Genomic DNA, 6,013 nt, shown 5'->3' with positions numbered 1-6,013 from the left:
TTTTTTTTTTTTTTTTTTTTTTTATATAAAATAAAAGTTATCGAGATTAACATAATAAAAGAAAGCAAGTATCGAGTGAAATTTAAAGTTCGGTATGTAGAATAATAATCGGCAATAGCTTTAGAACGTTATGGGAAAGTTTAGCGGGGAAATCTTTTCGCATAAAGAAGATTTAAATATTTTTGATGTTATTGGATTTTGAAGGATCAGACCCGTCTTGACGTTGAACGATGACGGGATTCGTACTACTATCGCCGACTGGTTTACGTTTTGAATACCGTTTATGGAAGACAAACACGGTGTTTCAACTTTGCAAATCCCGTTATAATTTAAACGCCGCCGCGATAGAATGTTTTGTGACCGATGTGAAAATAAATCGTACGATCTTTTACAGAAAATTTTCAAAACGATTCGAATTAATAACGAAAATATAGTAAATTAGAAAAAAAAACACACACACATTACTCGATTATTAATCAAGAGAAAAAAAATAGAGGAAAAAAAGATTTTTTTTTTTTTGCCTCCTCCCCGGGAAAGCTTTTATCGAATCTTCGATTTTCTATCGACGTTTCGATGGAAAACGCATAGCAGTTTGAAAATGGTAGAGAATGGTAGAATTTAATTAAAGATCTTTTCTCTCTCTAACCATTAAATCTCTTTCTTCCCCTTCGTCCTGCACTGTTTCCCTTTTCCATCCTTCTTTCTTCCATCCATCCTCTTTATCCCCCTCTCCCCCTCCTGCTTTATCCTCTTTTGCTATCCTGTCCTATCCTGTCTACCTGTTTCCCTTTCTCCGTACTCCACTGCACCGGGCACACCATGCACAGTTTGCAACTAGGATTCACGATTTGATCTTCGTCAGTTTAACTTTCATGGTGTAGCAACGTTCCCCAGCCGACGAAACGGGACTTTAATTATACCACGGGGTTAATTAATTCCGTCAAATCCTGCAAAGCGTGCTTCGCTATCCTCTTTACTTTTCCTCTCTTCCCCTCCCCCTTTTCCATCCGGCTTCGAACTTGAAATTTATCCTCCCCCCGATACGATATATCCCTTCCCTCCGTGATTTTTCAATGTTTTCAACGAGTAAATAACACGGAACAAACTTCACTATCCTTCATCTTATTCTTCGATATTAAAAAATTGTAGAAATCTCTTTGATCATTTCTTCGATATATTTTGTCGTCAAGTCTTCTTCCCAAGATGCGTGGTGTATCTTTAATTGGAATTGTCGGAACGAAATTTTGAAAACTAGTTTTGAGATTGATGTACCGTTAACACACACTTCTCCATAGATTTCGCGTAACTTTTTTCTTGCCTCAACACCATTCTTATTTTTTCGATAATAAAAAAGTAAAACACACTGAAAAATGTTTCTTTCGATTTTGCATCTTTGTTATCACGCATGAAAAACACACACAAACACACGAAATCGAACGAATTTTTCTTATAAATAAATCAATAGAACCAATGGAACGTTCTCGAAATATTACATAACACGGTTTGGAACGAAGTTGGCTGGATAAACGTTCGACTAGCGACACTCGCGAGAAAACGAAATTATTTTCCGAACGACCCAATAATTTCTACTCTAGAATGAAGTTGGCTAGCTAAACGTTCGACTAGCGACACTTACGTGAGAAAACGAAATTATTTTCCGAACGATACAATAATTTCTACTCTAAAATGAAGTTGGCTGGCTAAACGTTCGACTAGCGACAGTCGTGTGAGAAAACGAAATTACTTTTCGATCCAGTACCTTTATTTCTTTTTAAACATTATTCGTTGAAAATATACTAGATATGATACTATTAATCGATCAATGGAAATAATAACGTGTCGAGCAACATTGTTATAACGTTAAATAACATCGAATTAATAACTTTCTAATTTAGCTGTAATAATTAACGCCTGATTTCCAAAGGATTTCTTCACACGACCGATTACGAATGTTAAATTGCTTTCGAATTCAAGTGTCTTCTTATTTATGGGAAGTGATGCGATCACGTGTGCACCGAGTCGGAAGTTTAATTATACGGAGGGGGGGAATTAATTAACTCCGTGAAATCTCGCGGAACTCATCCAGAGGTTGATCAGAACCGATCGGCAACTAATTAATGGTCAATCTGTTTTTTTCCTTATCGGATTCTCATAGCCTCCTCGGTTTCAATTCGCTCGAGATTTCTCTGAGACTCCGTAGAAAAGTATTTGAAAAACGAGATAATTTTTTTTATAAAATATCGTTCGATACTTTCAAAATCATTGCAAATTGTGAATATTTCTTTTTTTTTTTTTTTTCTTCAAATTCTATTTCACGACGAAAATTTTATCTAATTTAATCCAATAAATGCGCGCATCGCATCGATAAATTTTAATATCTTTCCGAAGCCTGAAAAACGAAAAAGTTTGGTATCGCGAAACTTCACGCATCGAATCGAAAGCCAAGGATAATCCAATATACAGCGACCGATAAATTTTAACTATCCTTTTTTCGAAAAATTTTCCATTACGAAAAAACGAATTTTTGCACCGACCGATCGAAAGAATAAAGATCTTCAAAAACGTTTCGTCCTTTCGTTTCCAAAAAAAAAAAAAAAAAAAAAGAAAAAATTCTGAATAATAAAACTGGGACACAGACAAAACTTTCCACTTTTCCGATTCCGGTCAACGGATCGGTGAATCGAGCAGGGTGCCACTTTGACGATAAAACGATTGTCGAAAAACGGACACCTGTAAAAGCCCGCCTGCACGACCACGTATATAAAATCGAGCAAAGTCATCGCGCAACCGAGCTCTGTATAAAACCTCTGTGGATGGAGGATGTAGAATCCCGAATCCATTAAATATTTGAACGGACGAAAGAGGCGAGGGAAAGGAAGATTCCCGGAGGAGGAAATCCTCCTCCTCCTCCCTCTTAGCCACCGGTACCTAGTATCTCTCTGTATTAATATTTACATTTACATTTCTTCGTCGTCGTTCCTCTCTTATTTCAACTTGATATCAGCCAGGTGGTCGGTCGGCTTTTAGGACGCGCGCACTCGCGACTCGAGCCATCGCTCCCCCCCTCCCCCTCTCCCCTCTCCTTTCCACTTATTATTATGACGGCAAATATCTTTCACCCTGCTCCTGTATCTATATAAATCGTATAGCGGTAGACGGTAGGTTTTAATCTTGAATTTGCATTTTCGTGCGTGAATAGTAGTGGGTGGTGGAAGAAGGAGGGGGGGGGAAGGAATGCAGATCTGATTGGTCAGTTTTGTAGCATTAATTTTGTAATACAAAAATTGTATTAGAGTTAACATTTAAGGAATCCAAGGAAGAATTTTAATTTCTTGTTTCTTATTGGTTTAATTTATATTATATGTATATATATACTAATAAAGTAGATGTAGTGTGGATATAGAAAATATATTTCTAAGATTTCCAATCTTTTTGGAATCAATAATTTTTAACGATTATTTTTATATGATCGTGATTTATTGATAATAATATTTGTGTTGTTTTTCGAAAGATGAAATTTAATTTTTTATAAAATAAATGGATTTATAATATTGGATTAGCAATAATGGTATCAACACCAGTTTCATGTTTGGTTTTTAGCTGGAATTTATTTATTAATTCGATGTGTTGATTTATTGATTAAATTGTGATTTTAAAATTTAATTATTATTTTATTAATTTCAAGATTGTAACAATATTATTTGCTGGATTAATAGCAAACTTTTGAATTGGATATGAAAAAAATTGTGTTCAATATTAAGTTAGGATTTATAACAAGAATAGTGTCATTTAAGAAACTAATATTTTTATATTTATTTATTCGTGCAATATTTAAATCATTAATATTTATATATATATATATATTATGGAATATTTCATATTTATCCAATTAAAGAGAATAATTTTGACGAGTTTTCAATATCAAGATATTATTTCCATTTTTAATTGAATTTTATTAAAAAAATTTAATCATTAAATTATATCTCTTCTACTACTATGCAACGTGTGGTATCAGGATCGTGAACAAAGAAACCCACGAAACTTCCTTCCACCAATGAACAATACGTATTTTACCTTAAAAAAAATCGAAACAATATCAAAAAGTATCTTCGAAGATCGTCGAAGATAAGAAATCTCGTTTCAAAAAAAACCCCTTTTATCAAAGACTCACAGACCGTATAATTAATTAATTTTCTTGTTGAACGAGCGCAAATTTTCGAGTGTTTAAAATTAAAAAAAAAAAAAAAAAGAGGGAAGGGAAAGGAAATCGACCGATCCCCTTTAACGCCCTCCAAGAGGCGTTGAAATTCTCCAGAGAGGAAGAACGAGAGGATGCATATACACCTTTATCAAAATATTAGCATCGAGTGTAATTAATTAACCAGCGTATCGGAGGGATGCGTGTAAATTTTTAATACCGAGCGAGGAGGGGCGGGGGGCCGGAAGTGTGAGAGTGGCGCGCGTTTAGAATGCCCGTGGGAATTGCGTGGGCGAGGGATGGAGGAAGGGAGGGGGAAGGTCGCCTCGAAGGATTCTGCGGGTCGAACCGATCCATCCGATCCATCCGTTTTGTAATGAAAAGCTGGAATACAATTAGCGGTGAATTTATTTAATTAACGGGGGCGTCGGTGGAGATCGACGGTGGAGAGTGAACAAATATCTATAACGAAAGGGACTCTAACGAGGTCCTCGAGACGGTTTCCCTCCAATCAGCCGGATCATTAACTCTGATAATTAATAATGATTGGAAATCGATCGGTCCACCACCGATTCTTCCCAATCCACTGAGTCGCTGAACAAGTTCCGCTTTCGCGAGTTTTCGCACCGTTCGTACGAGGGAGGGGAATAAAGATAAAGCCTCGCGAAGACGTATTATTATTTCATCGAACATTTTGCACAAAGATCCCCGTCCCGTCCGTTTTTCTTTCTGCCCTGTTTGAGAACAGGCATTAATCTTCGAGATCGTGGGGAATTTTTCAAACTTTCATTTTTTAGAAGAGTTTCTCAAGTGAATCAATAAATTAATAGGAAGGGATCCGAGAAATTTTACTTTTACACTTTAGTTTAGAGGGTGAAGAAATATTTCCTTTTTAAAAAGATGATTTTTCGATTCCTATTGAAACGTGGATCGAGTGAAAGTATTCGATTTAACGTGCCCGTTGTTGATGGTTGAAGTATTTAAAGACGCGCGCATTCGACAAATTGTGTGAACGGTGATAGCTCTTAAGCAAATAAATAAGTGAGCGAGCAATCGGTATGAACATGCGAGGCCAAGAGGGAAGGGAAGCCCGATGGCTGTCGCTGAAACACGCGAGCAATCCATTTAAATCATTCAACGTACTTTCAATCGTTTTCCCTTGGAAACGTGATCCCACGCTACCAATTCGCAGACGAGAAATTCCGTTTGAGAATACTTCCACGTTCTATCGAGTACAAATTTAAAAAAAAAAAAATAGAAAAAGAAGAAAAACACTCGTTCCAAAATGGATAAATAAATTTCTAATAAAATCTACTCAAAAAAAAAAAAAAAAAATAGAGGAGAATTTATTCCGATATTTTTCCATCAATTGCCAAGAATTGTAAGGATTCAAAGGTTTCTAGTAGTACTTGACACGATGCGAGAGTATACACTATATGGAATGGAACCTGCATTTTTCCTGAAAATGTCCTTTCAAGAATTGTACATCTACGCTTTTCCAGAGAGCTGCGTTTCTCATTCGTCCCATTCGAACGGACAAATCTTTCCCTTTCACCGATGATGGACAAAATTTAATAATTCGAGTTATTTGGACGATTTATCGTTCAGAACATAACAACAGCAGTATAATCTTCGAAAAGCGAATCAATTACAATAGCCACGAATAAATATCAAAATTATTTTAATAAATAATTACTTAAGACTTTGACTTTTCAACGATAATTAACAACTCTGCTCTTTACAAAGTTCCATACTTCTAATAATTTTCTACTATCTTATATATGTATATATATAATATATATATTTAGTGTTTGG

Source organism: Apis dorsata, unplaced genomic scaffold (assembly GCF_000469605.1).
Source record: "Apis dorsata unplaced genomic scaffold, Apis dorsata 1.3 scaffold_33, whole genome shotgun sequence".
NCBI lineage: Eukaryota > Metazoa > Arthropoda > Insecta > Hymenoptera > Apidae > Apis > Apis dorsata.
This window is presented reverse-complemented; position numbering follows the sequence as displayed.